This window comes from Dasypus novemcinctus, chromosome 5 (genome assembly GCF_030445035.2).
Source record: "Dasypus novemcinctus isolate mDasNov1 chromosome 5, mDasNov1.1.hap2, whole genome shotgun sequence".
Classification (NCBI taxonomy): Eukaryota; Metazoa; Chordata; class Mammalia; order Cingulata; family Dasypodidae; genus Dasypus; species Dasypus novemcinctus.
Genome location: NC_080677.1, coordinates 130,451,762 through 130,477,669, shown reverse-complemented (window position 1 = coordinate 130,477,669; position 25,908 = coordinate 130,451,762). Strand labels below are relative to the sequence as shown.

At 40.0% G+C, this 25,908-nt stretch overlaps 3 non-coding genes across 3 annotated transcripts; all 3 read left to right on the top strand.

The window, feature by feature from the left end:
- The first annotated feature begins 627 nt into the window (after positions 1–627).
- TRNAC-GCA (transfer RNA cysteine (anticodon GCA)) lies at positions 628–699 on the top strand. Its single transcript has one exon. It is a non-coding gene; the product is annotated as a tRNA-Cys (tRNA).
- Positions 700–9,363: 8,664 nt separating this feature from the next.
- Positions 9,364–9,435, top strand: TRNAC-GCA (transfer RNA cysteine (anticodon GCA)). The gene has a single exon. It is a non-coding gene; the product is annotated as a tRNA-Cys (tRNA).
- A 1,256-nt stretch (positions 9,436–10,691) lies between these two features.
- TRNAC-GCA (transfer RNA cysteine (anticodon GCA)) lies at positions 10,692–10,763 on the top strand. Its single transcript has one exon. It is a non-coding gene; the product is annotated as a tRNA-Cys (tRNA).
- The last annotated feature ends 15,145 nt before the right edge of the window (positions 10,764–25,908 follow it).

The window sequence follows — 25,908 nt, the reverse complement described above, 5'->3', positions numbered from 1 at the left end:
GTTAGGATCAGGGTTAGGACTTGCTGTTCCCCCTTTTCTTATTACCAAAATCTAGGACTGCAGCTTTATTTATTTATTAGAAGGTACCAAGGATTGAACCCAGGATCTCATAGTGTAAAACAGGTGCTCAGCCACTGAGCTCCACCTACTTCCCTGGGTCTGCAGTTTTAAATAGTCAAATGACTTCCCTAGGGTAAGCTAAGCCCCTGAGAGCCTGAACCAAGGTCCAGGCCTATGTCCCTGGAAAAGGAAACCAAAGCACTGAGAGGAAGATGGAGAAAATTTAAAAGACAAAAGCATTTTAGATAGTAAGAAGAGTGGAGCATGTGTAGCTCAGTGGTTGAGCACATGCTATACATGTATGAGGTCCCAAGATATTGAGGGGAATGTTTGCCATATGTTATAATAATTATTATTATATAGAATATATACAGTTATAGTTATTATTATGGAGGAGTTGAAAACTGCTCTGGGAAGAGGAATGCTCAGGTAGGCATAGGTGGGAAGACTAGAGAAAGAGCAGATTTTGACAGATGTGGAGTTAGGTATGCAATAGCAGGTTGGAAGAATTTCAATTATGAAGGGATCCTTATTAAATAGATAGTAAGCAGCAGGGGGTGTAGCTCAGGGGGTGTAGCTCAGGGGTAGAGCATTTGACTGCAGATCAAGAGGTCCCTGGTTCAAATCCAGGTGCCCCCTGTGTTGCCAAGTTTTCACTCCTTGAGCTGATAAATGGAGGTATAGCTCCTTGTTTTCTGGTAGACCAACCTCATGGAACTAAGGTTTTCAAAGTGGTAAAATATGAAAGTGTTCCACTGAAGACATTTTTCATATATTATATTTTTACTTCCTCAGCCATAAACATTTTATAAAGCAGTAGAGGGAGTCTGCTCCAGGCTTTCTTTGTGCTTCCCTGTGCTTTATTATTACCATCATGATTTTATTTGTTTATACCAAGCTTGCTTCAAAAAAGAGAATCTGAGGCAGCTTACAATAAAACTCCAACCCATCAAACAAGTTTAACAAGAAAAAGACTGAGCAGGCACTCAGTTACTGAGCTACATCGCTCCTCAGGAGGTTAAACTTTTAGGAGAGAAGATAAACAATTATTCCAGAGAGCCTATGTTTGGAGAAACTACTACTGCAGTGCGATACTTATCTCTGATCTTCCTGGTGATCACACAGATGTGAAAACATACCAACTCATCAATTGATAAAAATATTTTATTGGCTCTGAAAATCAGCAGGCATTCATATGATAGGTTTTTATAGATGAAACACTGGACAGTTAATGTAGCAGTTATGTACGGCCACACAAGTTTTGCACATTATACAACTCCACCAATAACCTAGTACCTTGGAGTTATGCAACATAGTGACCCTGGAGGCTTCTGAAAAATCCTATGGAAATGCCCATGTAGTAATCTTCAAAATTACTACACCAGTACCAGGAAGGTAGGAACTTTCTTACTGTCCTTTTCTCTCTCTCCTTTTCTCCTCCGCACCCTAAATGCTAAGTGGAAAAAGAGTAAGAGAGGACCACGTGCCAACACTTCCACTGTTTCTGCAGTTCTTGGCTCCTGCAGTACATGGTAGCCAGCAGCACCCAACAGTCAGCAGCTCATGGCACCTCCCCATAGACAGCTTCCTCTGACATAACCTTGGGTCACTTTGCACCAGAGTGCTGTAAGCATGGCACCCCCTGTGAATGACTTCTTCAGCATCCCCTCAAGCAGCGTCATAGTAAGTTCTGAGGTGCAGTATACCCTCATGATCAGCTTTCCCAAGCACGCCAGAAAAAAATTTCCTGATGAGTGCGGCCACTTGGCATCTCCTTGTGGATGGTTTGCCTGGGCACATCAGAAGGTCGGTTCGTAATGAGTCCAGCTACTACAATACCATAATGAACTTCTCTCTATACAGTAAGCCAATGCAGGGTGGATTTCAGCCCTGATGTAAGGGCAGCAGAATGGGGTTAGGGTTCTTCCAGATTTGTTTTTTCCTTATCCTCAGGGGCTGAGTCTTTCTTATTCCTAGGGGCTGAGGCTACTCCCTATTTATGCTCTTCCTATATTCTTTAGAGTTGTCTTTACTCCTTCCTAGTCAACTCCCCAATTACTCCAATCCCGTTATAGACAATAATTATATTAAAATTTTCATGTTCAAATTACTGGGTGCTTTCTGTCTCCTGATTGGATCCTGACAGATACAGAATTTATACCAGAAGTAAGGTTTTTCCAGTAGATAGAATCACATTATGGTTTTTGGGAATTGATTTGGTTGCATTGTTGAGTTTCAACATAATGTTGAGTTCCTTGCCAATTGAAAATGGGATACTAGTAATCCATAGCATAGTCACATCACAATTAATCAAGCTATCACTTGTAGTTGATTAAGTGGCAAAAGAAGCAAGTATTGTGAAGCACTTCTTCATACTTCAGAGAGCAAGCTACTCCCCAGTTCCTGGATATATAACTGGAATATGCACACATAGAAACTAGTAGAATTGCCACATCGGCTCTCTGACCCTTGGGGCAAGGGCCATTATGGTAGGATGGGCTAAGTGGAAGCCATCTCAGATTTAGTATCTTTCCTAGAGCAAATCAACAAGGCCATTGGAAATCTGTATGTAGCTATTGACCTGGATAATGCATTTTTCTCTATACCAATTTTTAAGGACTACCAGAGGCAATTTGCTTCTACTTGAAAAGGCCCACAGTATATCTTCACAGTCTTGCCTCAGGGCTACATTAATCCTCCTGTCTTCCATAATATACTCTGTAAATATCTTAATCATCTTAACTATACAAAACTTCATACTAGTCATCCGGAAGAAGTGAAGCTAGAGGACAGCACACGGAAGAAGAGGATCTTCACAAGTAGAAAAATTAGGACAGAAATATTGAGGCAGAAAGAGACGATGATTTGACTAATGCACAGAAAAGTTTTCATGAAAGAAACAAAGTTTTCAGTGGAAAACTTAAAATTCAAAATTGACTTTCAGATGAAGACAACTAAAATCCTCCAGAGAACTTGGAGAAATATGCATGTCAATTTTCATAAAAAGAGCCATCAAGCACCCAAGGAAAGCACATAAAATTGGGAACATGAAAGATACAAAGAAATGCTCTTTTTTTTTTTTTTTTTTTTTTTATTAATTTTTTTATTTTTTATTGACTTTGTAATAATATTACATTAAAAATATATATGTGAGGTCCCATTCAACCCCACCCCCCCACCCCCCCTCTCCGCCCCCCAACAACACTCGTTCCCATCATCATGACACATCCATTGGATTTGGTAAGTACATCTTTGGGCACCTCTGCACCTCATATACATTGGTTCACATCATGGCCCATACTCTCCTCTATTCCATCATGTAGGCCCTGTGAGGATTTACAATGTCCGGTGATTACCTCTGAAGCACCATCCAGGGCAGCTCCATGTCCTGAAGACGCCTCCACCTCTCATCTCTTCCTGCCACAAAGAAATGCTCTTTGAAAAGGATAGAGATGCTGGTTGGAAGTTTAGGATACACCTGCCTTTTATGGAACATCATTCTGTAAAATTTTCATAGCATTCCTTGACAATAGCATGTGCTTGAGATAAGCTCTAGAAATATTGTTATGATTGGGTTCTGATTCCAAAGTTTTCTCAAAAAAGAATCTGTACAGTCAGGATTCAATCACTGAAGCAGAAACAGTAGCATGGATATATATGATTTGTTAAAGGGATTTTTTTTTTAACCCAACACAGTTGTAGAAGCTGGTTAAGCAATTTCTATAAGGCTGTTGCTGATTTTGTATCTGTTGCTGGATCTTGAAATCTACAGGGTAGGACAAAGTAGAGGAGGTCAAGGAACCATGAGCAAGAGCTTGAATTTGTATCCATTTTTGCCATCTTCAACCTTAATGACATGGGTATCCTGAAGGAGAAACTGATGACCTTCATCCCAGTTTAACACACACTCATATCAGGAGTTGGAGAAGCTGACAGACTTCAGGGGAAGTTAGAGGAGTTGGAGGTCTAGGCTGCCAGCTGTGCCAACAAGGTGAGCCAGCAAAGATGTGACAATGTGTGTGAGCCACAAAAGCCCCTGGCCCACTCTTCCAAGTACAAAGGAACAGCTGGCTGCTGTTTTATTTTTACCACACACAAAAATGGTTCATTTTGGCCCACTGAAACTGGAAACAATACAGAGAAGGACATTTTTGGAAAGTAGCTCAGCCTGGATAATTTGAAACATTACAAAACCATCACAGCCCACACCTTGTCGACTTGGCATCCACATACATCTCTTTAACTTAATCTCCCAATGAAGTCAATAACAAAGTCATGCTTTCACCCATCATGATGTGACTATCCCATGAACAATTGGTTGTACCTACCCACTTCACATCCCCTTCACCCTCAGCAAGCACGTCAGCAGGTGTAGTTCCTTGTTTGGTGGGGTGAACTAAATCTTTATTCCTGAAGCAGCTGAGGTACAAGCAGTCTTGTCTGAATTGGTTTGTTGTAGTTTTCCACTTGCTTTAATCATAGAATATGCAAGTACTAAGAGACACCCTACAACATGGATCTGCAAACTATGGCCGAAGGACCAAATCTGACCCACCGCTTATTTTTGTAAATAAAGTTCTATGTGAATACAGCTGTGCCCATTTGCTTATATATTGTTTATGGCTGCTTTTGCACTACAAGGGCAGAGTTGAATAGTTACAATAATGCCTGTATGGCCCATAAAACCTAAAATATTTACTATATGGCTCTTTTTAGGCAAAGTTTGCTAACCCTGGCCCTAGAGGCTCTTATGCATTTCCAACATACTCCTTCTTACATCCACTGTGTAGTGGTAATCCAATCTCCCCTTGATAGCCAGAAGCAATCACCCCAATCAGTATAGTAACTCCCTTTCTACCTGTTGATTCATTGGCATAAAGAATCCAAATGGAGGGGTGGGTAGCAGTCTCAACTTCCAGCCCATCTGAAATCATTGTTGTGTCCCCGAATGGAAGCATTATTCTCTTCGGAACTAAGTCCTCTAGACAAACAAAGCCTAAAGTCAAGGGGATGGGAAGCAAAAACTTTGCTGGTGGATCACTGGGGTAATAGTGAGAGGAGCTACTCTCATATCCTTTGATTTTTGGACCAGTGAATCCTGACAATAGAAGAAAAGCACCATATTTACAGCATATATTGCAACCCGGAAAACCTTGCTCCAACCCCACAAGGGGTTACCACTTCTCTGGAGCCATAACTAAGTCTTTAAAATCTATTCTATTGTCTTATAAAGCCAGCTATTTCAGTATGATTGGAAACCTGGGGAGACCAGTGAACTCCATGAACATAGGTCCACTGTCATGTTTAATTTGCTGTGGAATGAGTTTCTGGGTCAGAAGCAATGCTTTCTGGAATATCATAACGGTGAACAAGGCATTCTGTAAGTTCATGAATGGTGATGTTGGCAGAATTGCTAGCAAGGAAAGAAAATCCGTGACAAGATCAAGTCAATATTCCAGTAAGGACAATGTGTTGCTTCTTCCACAAAGATAGCTGCTTCTCCTGGGGATTGGTGCCATGTCAGGGGCTCAGTGTCTGTCTGTGCTTTTGGAATATTGGGCACTGAACAGTGGATGTTGCCAGACTTCCCTTGGTGAGTAGAAGCCAATGCTGCTGAGCCCATGCATAACCCCCATCTCTGCCATCCTGGCCACTTTGTCCATGAACCTATTGGGTAATGAAAGGAATGACTAGGGAGGGAGGGGACTGATGTCCACAGACTGAGTGTCCTATCCACCTGATTATTAAAATCTTCCTCTGATGAGGTCATCCTTTGGTAAGTATTCTACAGGATACAAATTTCTTCATAGCCTGTGCTCATTTGAACAGTCTATCCACATACCTCTTCCCCAGACCTCATTACACCAGTTTTTCAATCATATTACCTCCAAATTCCTGACTGTCCAGACAAACTATTAGCCACAAACCATTAAATTGCATGAGTCCATACCTCTGGCCATCTGTCCATTCAGGAGAGAAAAAAAATTACGTTCACTGTTAATTTTTTTCCTACAGGGAGGATTCTCCACCACCACAGTCTCTCAAGGATGTCCTGAGTGGGGCTGTAGTGCTGAAGCCATATACTTTTGGATGATGCCATCATATCATTACAAAAAAAATCTGTAAACCAGGCCCACATTTTTTCTTCCTCAGTCAACTGGTCATAGAGACCTCCCCATGATGCCACAGGGGCAGGTACAGAGAAGGCAGTGTAGCAGAAGTAGGGGCTATGGAAATCTGGGCTTTTTCCTCTTGCAACTTATTTGTAACTTTAGTACTTGCTTGGACCTGATCTCATACACACCACTTCCATTTTATGAGGAAATGCTACTGTGCATGCCCAATTTTATGACTTGTTAGGTTAGACAACACCCAGTTTTTGATGGGAAACTCAGGTTACATGTTAACTGGCCCAGAAGCAAGTGTTTAGTTTCTACTAAGGTCCAGTAAAAAGCCAAAAGCTGTTTCTCAAAAGGAGAGCAGTTATCTGCAGAGAAGACTGTATGACTTTGTTCCAAATCCTCAGGTCTGCACTGTGGTTTATCTACAGGAGACTGCCAAAGTCCTCCTATCTGCCACTGACACCAAGGATCATTGACTCTGCTGGGTAGTATCGCCCAAGTGACAGAGAAGTTTGCGCAGCAACCTAAACCTTTTGACTCTCTTGTTCTGGGCCGCATTCAAAACTGGCAACTTTTTGGGTTACTTGACTGAAACAGCTTGTGCAAATGAAGTATATATTACCTCAAAAATTCTGAGAGATCCAAGAATTATTGTGCTTCTTTCATAGCAGTAGGAGGTGCCAGATAGAGCATTTTTTCCTTCACCTTGGAAGCGATATCTCAGCATGTCGTAGGCCATAGAGTCTCAAGAAATGTCATTGAGGTGACAGAACTTTGAATTTTTGTGGACTTCCCCGCCCCCCCTCCCCCACCTTCTGGCATGCAAGTGTTTTTCTGATATACTTAAAGTAGTTGCTCACCAGATCCATCATATCATCAATGTAATGGAGTAACATTATGTCCTCTTTAGAAGGCCTTCTAAGTAAATTAGGCCCACCTAAGATAATCTCCCTTTTAAAATATTATGTATCAACTGTGGGCCTTAATTACATCTGCAAAATCTCTTCATCTTTGCTACATAATGTAACATAATCATCAGAGTGATATCCCATCAGCTTTGCCATATTCTATCGGTTAGAAGCAAGTTACACATCCCACCCATACTCAAGGGGAGGGAGATGTGGAGATACTAGGGTGCAGGAATCATGAGGGCTGTCTGATAATTCTGCCTACCACATCTTCCTTTACAACATACCAAGGAATTTCTGGCATTCTAATTTCATTTAGTGTAGGCTTTACCACTGGGTCTATACTTTAGTCAACCATCCAAGTAGAAACTGACATGATCTTCATTTGACTGCAGACCAAGAGGTCCCTGGTTCAAATTCAGGTGCACTCTTTGAATAAATCCTTTCAGAGTCATTCTTACCTCCTTGAGCATAATACATTAAATCTAAAATCTCAGCTTAGTGAGCCCATACCCATAAATTCAACCTGATCCAACTTTATATTCCTTCTACTTTGATTCTACTGTGGTGGTTTTATAATATATCCATAACTTCTTTGACATCTCTCAAAGATGTGAAGTTTAATTCCCTGCAGGGTAAATAGTTTTGCTAGTGCAAACCTTACTTTCCTTGCTTGCTACTTGTTTCTCCTTCATTCCCATAGTAACGAAGGAATACCTAAACTATCATCAATCTTCTATGAGCAAGGAGCATTTGAGGCATGGAGCCAGGTAGGTACACAGGGCCGATAATGCTCATCAAAACTCATTCTTGTGTCCTTTTAAGATCTTTGTACACAGACCATGAGAAAGAACTTTAGAATGAATATGTATTCCTTAGGATACCTCCCAAGTCTTTATTTCCTTCTGGCTATGTGCCTTCTTTGTTCTTTGTCTATGTAAAGTACTGTTAAACCTCTTCTGGTAGCAGAATCTGTCTGGGTCCAGCTGCAGCCCTGAACCACGTCTCCATTAGCAGTCTTCCTGAAATAAATGATTGTATAAACCACCCATGTCTCGGAGAAGCATTCTTTGGGCTACTCAGCAGGGGACCCAGGCCTGTAGGACCAGACAGTGATTTTGCAGCTGCAGCGCTATATTCCCTTTCCTTTGAGTGTGAGCTGAACTTAGTAACTTGCTTCTAATTAGTAGAATATCCTTGAAGTGGCAGTATGTTCCTTCTGAGACTAGGTAAAAAAAATAATACATTCTGCTCTGCCTTGTTGTCTCTCGGATGACTCACTTTGGGGGAAGCCAGTTGTGAGTGGTGAGGACGCATCAGGCAACCCCTTGGAGAGACTCACATGGTGAGGAATTGAGGCCTCCTTCCAACAACAAGTGAGGAATTGAGTCTTTTTTCCAACAGCAATTTGAGTGAGCCATTTTAGAGTGCCTCCAGCCACAGTCAAGCTTTCAGGTGGCTGCAGTCCCAGCTGACATCTTATCTACAACCTCATGAAAGATCCTGAACCAGACCACCTAGCTAAGATACTCCCAGATTTCCAGGACCTCGGAAACAATGGTATGATAAATCTGTATTGTTTTAAGCGGCTAAGTGTTGAAGTATTTTGTTATGCAGCAATACATAAAACAGAGTCCCTCTACCACAAATGCTGACCCACCTCTCCTAGGATCAACTAAGCCTCCAGGATCACTTTGGAAAGATAAAAGAAAGACAGATGTGTAGAGCTGAGAATGAAAGCCAAAGAAATAAAAAACTTAGAAGGTTAATGTTGGCATGAATGGGAGTGGTTGTTAAGGGAAGACAGAAAGAGGAAAGAAGTGAGCAGTGAGGTTCTGGATATATGAAATAGAAAGCTAAAATAAAATTTTAAAGTTCAAGTACTTAAACAGATGTGCAATTTGGAGGAGATGTAGGAGAGAAAGTCATCTCCATCCCACATTGTAGATTATTGAAATGTGAGCTCAGCTGAAAGTGTGGCAATAAGGGTTCTAGTCCTTGCTTAGTATCACCTTCTCTCTGTGCTTCATTTGTCTGTATACCAAACCAGGTACAGATTTTGTTGTCTCAAATCAAAGCTTTAGTGAATTTCCAAGCTCTTTTTAAGAGTGGTAGTGTCTTTTTGGAAAAGTAATATAGTATGGCAGTAAGGTGGATCCATTTATAGTAGGACAGGACTAGCAACTCTTTACTGAGTCAGAATGAGCAGCCTATGTGAGTAGAATTGTAAAGAAATACAAAGAGAAACTAAATACCCTTTATTACTAGTAAAAGGGGGTATAGCTCAGTGGTAGAGCATTTGACTGCAGATCAAGAGGTCCCTGGTTCAAATCCAGGTGCCCCCTTTCTCTAGCTGGCTCTTTTCTTTGAGCTGAATTGACATAATCAAGTTTTCCTGCTACCACAGTCCAGTTTCCTAAAGAAGGAGGCTAAACAGAGCTTATTGAACAGCCCCTTTATGGCCATATAGTACTATTCAAGATCTTGTTAGGTACTCAGCATGGCATTGAAGTCCAAGGACAAAACCAAGTCTATCTCTGATACTTTCTTTGAGGACTCTATTTCCTGGGACAGCACTGGTACAAACTTTTGTATATCAGCCATGGCCCAGTCAGGACAGAAAAATGGCACCAGTTATTTTAACAGAGAGAAGTTAATATAAGTAATTGTTGACCAGGAATTAAGAGAACTGAAAGGACAAAAAGAAGAGACTAAGTATCATGGAGTTAGAAACTGCCAGAAGCAGGTTTAAGGAAACAAATAGGAAATTATCAAAAACTTAGAAGTTTGGAGCAGGATCTCTGTGGAGCAGGAACCCAGACCTCTAAGGGGTGTTGATGTCTTCTAGGAGGTATGATGAGGCTGGACCTGAGAGTGTTCAGTTGCAATCTGTAATCACTGTTGCTACTGGAATGAACTGTCACTGCTGTGGCGCCACATTTCTCTTTTGCCAGCTGGCTTCCAGTCTCTCTCTAGAGCCAAATTGGCAGGACCAACCAGGAAACCAGCTGGCAAAGGAGAAATGTGCTTTGTAAAGCCCCAGACCCGGCAATGCAAAGCAGAGCACAGAAAGGTGGGTTTGAAACTCCAAGACAACAATTTCTCCAATCACTTCTTTGGAGGCCTCACCAAAACAGCAGAAAAAAGCGTTGAATATATGGATATTGGGGGCAAAGGGAAAAAGGGTCAAGCCTATATCCTAGGGAGTGACTTTGTGGAAAGAGCTATGATCCAGTACTTAGACAATGTGGGTGTGGGTCCTATCTTTGAAGTGCTGCCTATTGTGCCAGGACATCGTTCCTTTTGAGTCTCTGTTTTGTTTGTTTGTTTTTGGTCCTCAGCATAAAAATCACAGTACAATTGTCACTATAGATCCTTCCAGCTAGCAAGTGAATCTCCCCCAAATTTCTGACCTCATCTAGGCACGGAGGGTGGGGAAGTTGTGGGCCTGTGGTAGAAGGGAACTTATTGCTTCTCCTAAGGCAGGGATATGAACAGGCAATGAAGCAGTTCTGGTAGCTTTGAGGAAACCTGTCCTGCAGGTTGCAGCTGTGGCTGAGGCGCAGGTGAAGGATGTTAATTAGATTCCAGTGAGAGAGTGGGGGGTATAGCTCAGGGGTAGAGCATTTGACTGCAGATCAAGAGGTCCCCAGTTCAAATCTGGGTGCCCCCTAACATTTTAGTTACCGAAGCTGAGCAGAATAGTTTGACCTCAGCTGATGATCTCATCCCAGCTCCAACTTCTCTAATCTTTCCATTATCTTCTCACCTGGTCTTGCTCAGCAATGTGTACTTTGATCTCATGGATGAAGATAAACACTCTGTCCTTTGAAGGCAACCAGGAATAAATCTGAGATCACCTACAAAGGAACAATAATTGGATATCTAGCTGACTCCTCAACAATGGCAAGGAAAGCCAGGGATAGCACAACAAAGCATTCAATGTGTTGAAAGTAACAGCCGACTTAGAATTCTATTTCCAACAAAACTATTCTTCAAGAACAAACAAGAAGGGAGTAGGTATAGCTCAAGTGGTTGAGTGCCGCTTCCCATGTACAAGGTCCTGGTGCAATCCCCAGTACGTCCTATAAAAAAAAAAAAGCTGAGAGATTCTACCAACAGTGTCTCTAAAGAAAATTCTAAAACATACTTCAGGAAAAAGTAAAATGATTACAGATGGGAGGTCTGAGGAACAAGAAGGAATTTTTTTTGAAAAAATAGATTCTGGTCAACAACATATAAAGAAAAGAGTTGGCATTGTGATTATACTAAAAGTCACCAATTATACACTTTGGACAGATTATATGGTATGTGAATATATATCAATAAAACTCTTTAAAAAAGAAATAAATGTGCAAGAATAGCCAGAAATAGCATCTATGTACTACAGGGGAGACAGAGAGAGATTGAGACATGATGAATTTTTTGTTTGTTTGCTTGTCTGGTTTTTGTTTATTATTATTACTGAAATAATGAAAAGGCTCTAATAATGATTAAAGTGATGAATGCACAGCTATGTGATTATACCAAATACCATTGATTGTACACTTCAGATGGATTTATGCTTTATTAATATGTATCAATAAAATTGATTTGTTAAAAAAAATCTGTGTATATATGACCACCCAAAAAACAAACAAACAAACATACAAACAAACAAGTTCCTACTTGGTGCCAGACACTGGGGAACACAAAAACAACTAGAGGGAGTGGGTGTAGCTCAGCGGCTGAGGGCCTGCTTTGCAGTTACAAGATCCTCAGTTCAATCCCCAGAACCTCCTTTAAAGAAACAAACAACAGTGTTTCTCACATGTAAGGAGCTGGATTTACTCCTATTCTCAACATGAAGAAATGGAGATGCAGAGGAGTATTAAAAAATGAAGAAAAAGGAAGAAAGAGTTGGTCAAAATTAGAGTGTCATAAGGTCTTTATATAATATGGGAGGAGAATAAAGATAATGATTAACTTTAGACTTTTAAAATTTGCATGCAGAAATTTCTGGTGTACCATTTTAAAAGTTGTGGCTTTGCCAAGCAAAAGGGGATAAGGGGAGAGGGTGATGGCAGCAAAAATGGCAAACTAGAGAACTCCAAGGGCTTGGCCCTCCACAGAAATACCCAAAAAATAAGCAAAAGCTGTCCTTTTTGGACCTCTGGATAATAGTCACAGGTTTACAGAAATGAGGAAATGCTAGAGCAGGAAAAATGTAACTTAAACACAGTAGGAGACTTTTGTGGAATTTTTTTTCCAGTGATAGCATGGGGGTTTGAAACAGTGACCTCGTGTGTGGAAGAAAAGCACTCAACCACTGAGCTACATCTGCTCACTTTTGTAGCATTTTAACTTAGCTTTGCCCCATACTCTCTTTGACATGGTGGTAGTCTTAAAGATGGTAATGTGTACTCCTGGTATGGGTACCTGGTTTCAGAGAAAGAAGAGGGAACCTTGTTCCCAAGGAATTGTGTTTATCTGTTTTGACTTGTCTGGAGGTTCCCTGAAGGATTGCTGCAAGCCACTTATTTTTGTTTTACCTAACTTGGAATTTTCTCAGGGTGGAAAAGCAGCTAAGCAGAAAGCATTCCTTAAAAATACTGAAAGGCAAATGAACAAGCTCCTGCTGCCTGAGGCCAAAATTGCAGTTGAGGCAAACAACAGAAATAACAGAAGCCTGGGAGAAAAAGCTGCAGAGAGAAATATGTTGGGAAATAAGGGTTTTGAAAAGCTCCTGTGTAAAATGGGCAATCTAGAAAGTCAAGCATATGCTTAGGGAAGGATGCACATTCTGAAAAGACCTGAAAAGACCCTAAGCTGTCACCTCCAGCTTATCTTTAGGCTAAGGAAGAGTTGTAAATGGACTGGCTAAGCCTTGAAGGAATTCCCCAACACAGAGCCAAACTGCAAAGACTGAAAGGGTTGCTATTTTCTTCAGACATTTAGGGAAATATTTGCCAAACCACAAGCTGACCACAAGCTAAAGGCACAGAGACTTCAGAGACCATATACAATAAAGAACATAGTCTTTTAAAATAGTTTAGAAATGTCGCTAAACAAACAACCCACAGCAAGCTACAACAACAAACCCCAAGAAGGGAGAAGAATCTGATTTCCAGCTTTATCACATTTTAATATTAAGAATGGGGAGTGGGTGTGGCTCAAGCAGTTGAGCACCTCCTTCCACATGGGAGGTCCTGAGTTTGGTTTCCAGTGCCTCCTGAAAAAAGACAAAAACAAACAACAAGCAAAAACAAACAAATAAAACCAACTTAGGGGAGCCAATGTGGCTCAGTGGTTGAGCACCAGCTCCCCACATACAAGGTCCCTTTTAATCCCTGGCCCCCAGGTACCTCAAAAAAAAAAAAAAAAGAATGATGTACTTTATTATTAGGAATTCTGAATCCATAGGCTTTCTAATCAATAGTCTGCTGTTTTAACCTAGAATTGTGAATAATTAACTTGTCATTTGTCCTTTGGAATGTTATACTGCTGCTATGCAGGCAACCCCATCACCCATTACTGAAAAATAAATGTTTAGAAGGAGGAAGTCACCAAACATGATATTTACATATCCTATTTGTATCCCCTGTAAAGTTAACATCAGGTTAAAGCTGATGTGAGTGTACCATAAACAGAATAGAAAAGACCCCTTGAGACACCATGTATCTCCTGTGGAGGTCTAGCCACCCCCCGATGGATGGACTCAGTTACTTTCAATCAAGTCATTCCTCATGAATTGCAAGACTCATTGGAGTTCTGAGGTTCAGAACCCCTTAAAAGGGGTAGCCCCTAAGCTGCCAGTCAGAGCCTCCCCCAGGTGGGGACAGTCTGCCTGGGACCGTTTTTACAATCAGGACTCTGATCAGCTGCAAAGGGGCCCCCCAGCCATGTGAGAGCTCAGACGTTGAGTTTTCCCCTGATTTGGTGAGTGTTTGTATATACTTTCATTCTTTCCTATGTCTTTAATTGATTACTTTCTTTTGTGATTGCTCAATGGTTATAATCATTTGATATAACCCGAAACTCATTTGACTGCATAAAGCTGCCTTTGCATAGCATTTAGAGTTTTGGCCTCTTCCATAGCAGAACAAACATGAATGGCTAGTTTTCATCCCCCACCCCCACCCACCAAAAAATGAGGCATGTAAAGAAACCAGAACGTACAGTCCATCCACAGGGAAAAAAAGAAATTAGAAACTGTCCAAACATTGGACCTACAAGACATAGACTTTAAATCAACTGCCTTAACTATGCACAGAGAGCTAAAGGAAACCATGGACCAAAAAAAACTAAAGGAAAATCTGGAGAATAATGCCCAACAAATAGAAAATATCAATAAAGATAAAAATATAGGGGAAACTTTAAATACTATTTGTATATATTTATGGATTTGGTTAGCTTAGTGTTTGTTTAGTTTCTCATCTGCTAAAACAAATACCATGCAATGGGTTGGCTTAAACAATGAGAACTTACTGGCTCATGGTTTTGAGGCTAGAAGTCCAAAATCAAAATAAAGGCATCAGCACAGTGACGCTATCTTCCCAAGCACTGTGGCATTCTGCGGTTGGCTGCAGGTGATCCTTGGTCCTTGGTTTTTCTGTCACATGGCGCTGAACATGGCCCCCTCTGCTGGCTTCTCTCTCTCCTGATTTCCACTCTGCCTATAAAAGACTCCCGCAATATACGTTAAAGCCCAACCTAATTCAGTGGGACCGCACCTTAACTGAAGTCACATTTTGAAGAGATACCTTTACAGTAGGTTTATACCCACCAGAATGCAGACCAAAACCAAGAACAAGCCGAACCGTGGTGCACATTCAATGCACTGCACTTAGTTTTTTGTATTTATATTTATGAGGAGATTGTCCTATAAATTTCCTTTTTATACTGCCCTTGATGGGGTTTAGAATCAAGATCATGCTAGTCTCACAAAAGGAGTTATAGAACGTACATATCTTTTCGATTTTTAGAAAGACTTTTATGTAAAAATAGAGTTAAATATGTGATAAAACTCACCAGTAAAACCATCTGGTCTGAAATCTTTTGTGAAAAAGTTTTAAATAACTTTTAGTTTTTAGAGCTATTAAAAACTTGGAGGGCTATTCGGCTTTTCTGATTTTTCTTATGTCAACCTTGGTAATTTTTAAAATTACCTAGTTTAAAAAAAAACTTTTAAAAGTTTTTTTCTCAGTTTCAGTAGAGCATGGAGGTAAAGTATATGGACTGTGAAGACACAAAGCACAAGTTCAAATCCTGGATCCCAGCTGCATGACCTTGGAGAAAATTGAGTCTGCTTCAATTTTATTATCAATAAAATGAGCATAATAATAGTGCCTACCTTATGGAGTTATCATGAGGAATAAATAAATTAATATTTTTAAAGGACAGTTTTCTAGCACAGTACTTGGTATAAGTTCTCTATACATGTTTGTTAAAAAGATTTTTAATTTTAGGTATAATTATATTTTATAATGTCCCATAAACATTCTATTAAAGTCTGAAGAATCTGAAGTTCTTTTTTATTACTGATATTGGTTATTTATCAGTTTTACCAGAGAGTAATCAGTTTTATATTTTGTTTTAAAGAACCAACTTTTGGCTTTGTTTGGCTCTATTGTGTTTCCTTTTTCTCTCATGGTGTTCTTTATTCAGTTGTTTTCTAAGTTCTCAAGATAAATTCTTAGTTCATTTGTTTTTAGTCTTCTTTTCTAGTACATCATTCAAAGTTGTAAGTTTTCCTCTAAATGCTTATTTAGCTGTCCCCACCAATGATGATATTTACTATTTTTATTAACACTTGTTAATAAAAATGCTCTTTTCTAATTTCCATTATGATTAAGTTTTTGACCCATGAGTTATTTAGAAGTGTATTCCTTAATTTCTAAATATGTGAGTATTTTCTAGGTATCTCTTTCTGGTTGTTTTCTAGTATATATTATGACCAGAGAATATATATTATATGATATCAGTTCTTTAAAAATTGAAACTTGGGTTACTCACTGTGGGAAGATAGCAAAGTAGGGAGCTTAGGGCTCAGTCCTTTCACAAAAACAACTATTGAATAGGCACAAACTGTCTGAAATGACTGTTTTGAAACTCTAGAGGCCATAATAGAACTGTACAGTATCCAGGGAAGAGTAGGAGGAAGAGGCTGATAAATTATTGTAAAGAACAATAAATTTCTTTCTCTGCATGGTAGCTACCAGCACCCATCTCCCACTCTCACAGCACGATACTGTGGGCTCCAGTCCCTGCATAGATTGCTGGTGACAGAAAGGGACATAAAAATCCCTTTCCCCAAGAAGAGGGCTGGCACAGCTGATCACTGATCACAGATTTTTTGTAGTAAATTCAGATCACTGGGGGCCTGGCTCTGAGAGCAGCCTTTGTTTCAACCCACCCAGGGAAGATGGCAGTAGTCACTGTTTCAACCTGCCCCATACAAAGGTTGCAGCCGTCATTGTTTCAACCCTCCCCAGAAAGGGGAGGTGGCAGCAGAAATTTAAAGACACTTGCTTCCTCAGGGTTCCAGGGGACAGTGAGTGAAGGGTTGCCTGTGCTGAGCAGGACAGGAAGTCTCAGCTTTGAGGAGCCATTGGAGAAGCTCTTGGTGTACTCCCCGACCCCTCCCTGGGGCATGTTGGAGCTGGTCTGCACCCCCGTCACGGGTCCTTGGCCCTGTTTGGGCTGGGAAAGGCTGACTTGGGTAAGTCTTCTACGGCATGTCCCCCCTTTTAGAATGTGCCCTGCAAGCAAGAGCAGCTTGAGACAATGAAAAGAATGTAAGAAGCCATAGAGGTGGACAGTCTGGGGCAAAGAGCTTACTAGCCTCAAACATTCAGGACAAGGAGGTCTGTCTCCTGGGAAAGGGAGGGAACAAGCAAACTCCAGGGGAACTCCACAACAACTAACAAGCAAAAGCCCAGGATAAGACAGAGGCCCGGAAAGGCAGGAAAAACCGCACACACTGCATTTGCTTTGGTTGCAGCTCAAGAAAATCTATCTTATCACCAGATGATTACAAATCAAGAAACAGATATCTTAAGGAATAAACCCCAGAGTCCACATTTTAAAATATTGAAATGTACAGTGTGCAACAAAAGAGTACAAGACAAACAAAGATACAGGAAATGATGGTCCACCCAAAGGAAGAGGATAAAAATCCAGAAAACACCAGTGAAAAAGACCAGAATGTAGACATACTGAACAAAACATTTAAAAAATTATCTTAAAAATGCTCAAGGAGATGAAAGAAAATACAGAGAAAGGACTAAAAGATACCAGGAAAATGATGAATAAGCAATATGAGAATTTTAGTAAAAAAATTGAAATTTTTAAAAGGAACCAAACATAACTACTAGAGTTGGAGACCACAATAACAAATGAAAAATGCTCAGGAGGGTTTCAAGAGCAGATTGGAGCTAGCAGAAGAAAGAGTAAGTGAACTTTCAGGTAAAACACTTGAACTGAGTCAGACTGAGGAGTAGAAAGAAAAAAGAAATACTAAAGGAGAAAATAGCTCAGAATACCTCCAGAACACCACTAAGCACACCAATATATGCATTACGGGAGTCCCAAAAGGAGAAGAAAGAATATGCAAAGAAATAATGACAGAAAACTCATGAACTTCACAAAAGACGTGAACATGCACATCTGAGAAGTCCAGAGAATACCAGACAGGATAAACATGAAGAAAAATAGTAGAAGAGTTTAATACACCATTCTCAATAATGGATAGAATGTCTTATCAGAAGATCAATAAGGAAGTACAAGATTTGAATGATACTCTTAACCAACTAGACCTAAGAGATCTATATAGAACACTTCACCCAGCAAAAACAGAAAACACATTTTTCTCGAGTGCACATGGATCATTCTCCAGGATAGAACATACATTAGCTAACAAAACAAGTCTCAATAATTTAAAAAATATTGAAATCAAGCAATGTATATACTCTAACCACAACAGAATGAAGCTAGAAATCAGTAACAAAGGAGGAAATGGAAACATAACAAAAATGTGGAAATTAAACAACATATACAAACAACCAAAGGGTTAGAGAGAAAATCAGAAGAGATATTAGGAAATACCTGAGGTGAATCAAAATGAAAATACAACTGTGGCATTCATAACTTTGCATTTTCTCCCTCAACCCTTCCTGTTCTTCCCACCTCCCCAAATGGCAGCAGCATTTCTAAGTAGTTAAAAAGGCAAGCCTCAGGAACTGGTTGTGTACTGGTGACTGATCAGTAAATCTTGGAACCCTGCATTCTTTAGAAATCCTGCAGTCTCTCACAGTGCCTTCCCCATCTACACATGGACATGCATTACAAAATACCCCTCTCATTTTGTGGTGAGCAAAAATGATCATTCGAGCTCTGAAAATGCTGCCTTCTTTCATGCTCTGAGGGTAAAGACCCCTTGTAAATCCCTTAAATAAATGTTTATTAACTCACCAAGCTAAACTTGTCTGAGTCTTTCTTTAGTCTGGCATATCCATCTCAGTTTGGTGGGAAGACACCTCCTTGCATACTCAGGACAACAAAATACCAAAACTTATGGGATGCAGGGAAAGCAGTGCTGAGAGGGAAATGTATAGCTTTAAATGCTTACATTAATAAAGAAGAAAGACTTCAAATCATGAACCTAACCTCAAAACAGGAAAAACTATAAAAAGAAGAGCAAACTAAACCCACAGTGAGCAGAAGGAAAGAAATAAAGATTAGAGCAGAGATAAATGAAATAGAAAACAAAAAAAATAGAATCAACAAAACAAAAGTTGGTTGTTTGAAAAGATAATAAAATGAACAAACCTTTAGCTAGACTGACAAAGAATAAAAGAGAGAGGATGCACATGACTAAAATGAAAAATGAAAAGGGAGACATTACTAGTGACCGTGCTCAAATAAAAAGGACTATAAGAGAATACTGTGAATAAATGTACGCCAATAAATTAGATAACCTAGATAATATGGACAAATTCTTAGAAACATAGAAACTACCTACATTAATTCAAGAAGAAATAGATCTCAACAAACCAATCACTAGTAAAGATATTTAATCAGTCATCAAAAACCTCCCAACAAAGAAAAGCCCAGGGCCAGATAGCTTTACAAGGGAATTCTACAAATATCCAAAGAAGAGCAATTCTTTTCAAACTCCCCCAAATAATTGAAGAGGGGGAGCAGTCTCTAGTTCATTCTACAACATCACCCTAATACCAAAGCCAGATAAAGATACCATAAGAAAAGAAAATTACAGACCAATATATTATCTCTTATGAATATAAATGCAAAAATCATTAAGAAAATATTAGTAAACCAAATCTAACAGCATATGAAAATAAATATACACCATGATGAAGTGGGATTTATCCCAGGTATACAAGATTTGTTCAACAATTAATTGATTATTACATCAATTAATGTAATAGACCACGTTAACAGAATGAAGGGAAAAAAATGACATCATTATCTTGATTGATGCAGAAAGGCATTTGACAAAATCCAGCAACCTATCTTGATAAAAACACTTAGGACACTAGGAATAAAAGGAAACTTCTTCAACATGGTAAAAGGCATAGTAAAAAGCCCACAGCTAACATCCTACTTAATGGTGAAAGGCTGAAAGCTTTCCCTCTAAGATCGTGAATAAGACAAAGATTCCCACTGTCACCACTGTTATTCAACATTGTAGTAGAAGCACTTGCCAAAGTAATTAGGGGGAAATAAAAGGCATCAAAATTGGAAAGGAAGAAGCAAAACTTTTCCTATTTGCAGATGATATGATCTTTTTTTTAAAAAGGGTTATTTTCTTTATTTCTCTCCCCTTCCCCCCCACCCATTTTCTGCTCTCTGTGTCCATTCACTGTGTGTTCTTCTGCATCTACTTGCATTATCAGGCAGCTCCGGGAAACTGCGTCTCTTTTTTTTGTTGAGTAATCTTGCTGCATCAACTCTCCGTGTGTGTGGCGTCACTCCTGAGCAGGCTGCACTTTTTTTCATGTGGGGCAGCTCTCCTTGTGGGGCAGACTCCTTGTGCACGGGGCACCCCTATGTGGGGGCACCCCTGAATGGCACGGCACTCCTTGCGCACAGCAGCACTGTGTGTGCCAGTTTACCACACAGGTCAGGAGGCCCTAAGGATTGACCCTGGGCCTTCAATATGGTACATGGACACTCTATCAGTTGAGCCACATCCGCTTCCTGATATGATCTTATATACAGAATATCTTGAAAAATACACAACAAAGCTACCTAGAGCAGATAAGTAAATTCAGCAAAGTGGTGAGGTACAAGATTAACACCCCAAAATCTGTTGTGTTTCTGTACACAAGTAATGAATAACTGGAAGGAGAAATCAAGAAAAAAATTCCATTCACAATAGCAACTAAAATAATCAAATATCTAGGAAAAAAATCTAACCAAAGAGGTAAAGGACTTGTACAAAGAAAACTACAAAACATTGCTAAAAATATAAAAGAAGACCTAAACAAATGGAAAGGCATTTTATGTTCCTGTATTGGCAGACTAAATATCAGTAAAATGAATGTTACCCAAAGAAACTTATAGATTTAATGCATCCCCAATCAGTATTCCAACAACCTTCTTTGCAGAAATGGAAAAGCCAGTCATGAAATTTATACGGAAGGGTAAAGGGCCTTGAAGAGCTAAAGCCATCTTGACAATGAGGAATAAAGTTAGACGATCTCCCAATCTTAAAACTTACTACAAAATCACAGCAAGCAAAAGAGCATGGTACTGGCTTGTGGACAGATAAATGGACCAATGGAATTGAAATGAAAGTTCAGAAATCAGTCCCCACATTTATGGTCAGCTGATTTTTGACAAGGGGACAAAGACTGCTCAATTGGGAAACAAATGCCGCTGGGAAACTAGATGTCCATTTGAAGAAGAAGAAGGAGAAGAAGGAGAAGGAGAAGAAGAAGGACCACCCCTACCAAATTAAGAAGAAGAAGAACCACCCCTACCTTACACTATATTTTAAAAATGAATTCAAAATGGTTCAAAGACCTAAATATAAGAACCAGGACAACTTCCGGGATGATGGCAGAGTAGAAAGACATGGGACTCTCTTTTCTCCCAGAAAAAAATAGCTAGAGGAAAGGCAGAAATGACCCGGAAAAAAATGTTCTAGGGTTTGGGACACCAGGGAAGGGTGGGCACCATCTAGAAGGTGGGGGGGTGGGCTGAGCAGACAACTTTTAATTTTCTGGCCATTGGCCAGCAGCTACAGACAGAGGGGACTGTAGGGATCCACCTCCTAAGAAACAGGAGAAAGAGAGATGCCGTCTAAAGTTGATTCAGCTTTTGGCCCACAACTTTGGTCTCTTGTGTCTCATGAGCCCTTTGAGCTAGGTAGGGCTGCACCATTGTTGGCTCTGGGAGCCAGCAAAAGAACTAAAGAGATCCAACACTCTCAATCATCCTCCCTACTGACCAGGAATGGTTGTTGAGAATGCAGAAGGAAGTGAAATTCTTTTCCACCTGGGCAAAGGAACTTTTAAGTCTCCCTCCCTAAGGCCCTTGCAGGTGTGCAACCCATTTACTGGGTCCATGGCCCAGATTTGAGCAAGTAACAGGCAATCCTAAAGACCTAGAACAGGCTGAACCAAGAATCAAAGAATGGCAGTAACACACAGCCTCCCACCACTAAATCCCTATGAAAGAGAGAGAAATTGAGCATCAGAGTAAACTCACCATCGCGATCAGAGACAGACATCAGCAAAAAATTCAAAGTCATACTAAGAAAATGGAAAAAATGGCCCAAGCAAAGGAATATCTCAAAGTCCCAGATGAGATACTGGATTTCCAACAACTAATCAACGAATTTCATACAAATTTCCAAAATTAAGTTAACATGCTGAAAGACAATGGCTAAAGAGATTAGGGACATCAAAAAGACATTAAGTGAGCACAAAGAAGAATTTGAAAACTGGAATAGAAAAATAACAGCTTATAGGAATGAAAGACACAATAGGTGAGATCAAAAGCACATTACAGGCATACAACAAAAGACTCAAAATGATAGAAGAAAGAAAAAGTAATACAGGAGACAGAACACTTGAGATTGAAGAGAGAGAAGAACAAAAAGAGAAAAGAATGGAAAAATTTAGCATGGGCTCAGGGAGTTGAATGCTCAACAACATGTTTCATTGGCGTTCCAGAAGGAGAAGAGAAGGGAAAGGGGGTAGAAAGAGTATTTGAGGAAATAATTGACTAAAAATTTCCCAGCTCTTTTGGGGGACATGGATGACATGTCCAGGAAGTGCAGTACACTCCAAACAGAATAAATTCTAACAGGCCTACCCCTAGAAATACACTTATCAAATTGTCAAATACGCAAGACAAAGAGAGAACACTGAAAGCAGCTAGAGAAAAGAGATCCATCACATACAAGGGAAGCTCAATAAGATTAAGTGTTGATTTCTTATCTGAAACCCTGGAGGCAAGAAGGCAGTGGTATGACATAGTTAAGGTGCTAAAAGAAAAAAAACTGGGAGCAGATGTGGCCCAAGTGGTTGAGTGTCTGCTTCCCATATGAGAGGTCCCAGGTTCAGTCCCTGGTGCCTCCTAAAACCAAAATAAAAAAAAAAAAAGAAACCACAACAAATAAAACAAATGAAAAAAACAACTCAGGGGAGCCACTGTTGCTCAGTGGTTGAGCGCTGGCTTCTCACATATGAGGTTCAGGGTTCAATTCCTGGCCCAGGTACTAAAAAAAAGAAACAAAACAAAAACAAACAAATAAAAAACCTGCCAGCCAAGAATTCTACATCCAGCACAATTGGTATTCAAAAATGAGGGGAGGGAAGCAGATGTACCATATGGGAGGACCTGGGTTTGATCCCTGGGCCCTCCTGGTGAAAAGAAGAGAAAGCGTGCCCACGTGGCGAGCCAGTGCCTGCGCAAGTGCCCACATGGTGAGCCAATAGCTGCGTGAGTGCCCACGTGGTGAGTCAGTGCCCCACGCAAGTGAGTCGCGCAGCAAGATGATGACGCATCGAAAAGAGAGGCAAGGGGAGACTCAAGGTGAAGCGCAGCAGAAACCAGGAACTGAGGTGGTGCTATTGACAGGAACTTCTCTCCCCATCAGAGGTCTCCAGGATGGAACCCTGGTGAATCCTAGAGGAGATAAAATGAGAAGAGAAGACAAGATAGATAGCAAAAACAGCAGGGTGGGAGGAGGGGCAGGAAGGAAGGGAGGGAGGAAGGAAGGAAGAAAGGAAGGAGTCAATTCTATCAAAAAAAAAAAAAAGAGGGAGAGTTCAAAATATTCACAGATAGGGAAGTGGACTTGGCCCAATGGATAAGGCATCCACCTACCACATGGGAGGTCCACGCTTCAAACCCCAGGCCTCCTTGACCCGTGTGGAGCTGGCCTGTGTGCAGTGCTGATGTGCACAAGGAGTGCCCTGCCACGCAGGGGTGTCCCCTGCGTAGGGGAGCCCCACATGCAAGGACTGCGCCCCGTAAGGAGAGCTGCCCAGCGCGAAAGAAAGTGCAGCCTGCCCAGGAGTGGCACCGCACACATGGAGAGCTGACACAACAAGATGATGCAACAAAAAGAAACACAGATTCCCGGTGCCGCTGATAAGGGTAAAAGTGGTCACTGAAGAACACAGAGCGAATGGACACAGAGAGCAGACAACTGGGGGGAAAGGGGAGAGAAATAAATAAAAAAATAAATCTTAAAAAAAATATTCACAGATAAAGAGAATTTGTCAATAAGAAATCTGCCCTTCAAGAAATACTAAAGGGAATTCTGCAGGTTGAAAGGAAAAAAACAAAATAAAACAGGAGAGAGAGGGTTGTAGGAGAGTGTAGAAAAGAAAATTACTATAATAGTAAGAATAACATAAAAGATAAAAAGAGAAATAAAAACAAAATATGACATATACAAACCTAAAGAAAAAAGTGGCTAATATAAGTATGGCCTTAACAGTAATAACATTGAATGTCAATGGATTGAACCCACCAATCAAAAGACACAGAACATGGAGAGCTGACGCTGCAAGATGATGCAACAAGAAGAGACACAGATTTCCGTGCCGTTGACAACAACAGAAGCAGACAAAAGAAGAACATGCAGCAAGTGGACACAGGGAACAGACAACTGGGGTGGGGGGGGAGGGAGAGAAACAAATTTAAAAAAAAAATGAATACGTTTTTTAAAAAAAGACACAGAATGGCAGAATTGATAAGGAAATATGAACCATGTATATACTGTGTACAAGAAACCTTAAACCCAAGGACGCAAGGAAGTTGCAAGTGAATGGTTGGAAAATGATTTTACATACAAACAATAAACAAAAAGGGCAGGAGTAGCTATACTAATAGCAGACAAAATAGACATTAAATGCAAAACAAAGAGGCAAAGAATGACACTATATATTAATAAAAGGGATAATCTATCAAGAAGAAAGAACGATCATAAAATGTATGCACCTAACCAGGATGTCCCAAAATACATGAGACAAACATTGGAAAACATGGAAAAACTAAGGGGAGAAATAGAAACCTCTGCAATTATAGTGGGGGACTTTAATATGCCATTATCACCATTAGACAGAACATCTCAACAGAGGGTCAGTAAAGAAACAGAAACTAAACCAAGGGTTCTTAACCAGGTGAATTCAAAAAAACATTATTCTTGTGGGGATGTGTTGGTGTGGGTGTGATATATTTATTAAATAATACACAGTATAGTGTGTACTTAGTAAAGGGTCTGTGGAACAAAAAAGGTTAAGAACCCCTGATCTAAACCTAATAGAAATATACAGAACATTACACCCAAATACAGCAGGATATACATTCCTCTAAAGCACATATGGATCATTCTCCAGAATAGTCAACAGAACAAGTATCAGTGAATTCAGAAAAATTGAAATTATACAAAGTAATTTCTCAGTCCACAATGAATGAAGCTGGAAATTAATAAGGGGCAGAGAAACAGAATAGGCACAAAGACATGGAAGTTAAACAACATACTCTTAGATAATCAGTGGGTCAAGGAGGAAATTGCAAAAGAAATCAGTAACTACCTTGAAATGAATGAAAATGAGAGCACAACATATCAAAACCCATGGGATAGAGCAAAAGCAGGGCTGAGAGGGAAATTTATAGTCATAAATGCTTATAATAAAAAAGAAGAAAGAGCTAAAATCAAAGACCTAATTGCATACCTGGAAGAATTAGAAAAAGAGCAACAAACTAATCTTAAAGCAAGCCGAAAACAAAGATTAGACAGAACTAAATGAAATTGAGAATTAAAAAATCACTAGAAAAAATTAACAAAACCAAAACTAGTCCTTTGAGAAGATCAATAAAACTGACAAACCCTTAGCTAGACTAACAAAAAAAGAGAAAAAAAGAAAATACATAGAAAAAAAAATCAGAGGGGATATAACCACTGATCCCACAGAAATAAACAGTATCATGACAGGATACTTTGATAAGAGTTTAATATCCATGATATATAGAGATGCTACAACTCAACAATAAAAAACAACTACCCAATTTAAAAATGGGCAAAAGACTTGAAGAGACATTTGTCCAAAGAAGAAATACAAATGGCGAAAAAACACATGTAAATATGTTCAACATCATTAGGGAAATGCAAATGAAAACAACAATGAGATAGGATTTCACACTTATCAGAATGACCACTATTAAAAGGACACAAAACTACAAATGTTGCACAGGATATGGAGTGATAAGAATGCTTATTCCACGGCGGATTTGGCCCAGTGGTTAGGGCATCTGTCTACTACATGGGAGGTCCGCGGTTCAAACCCAAGGCC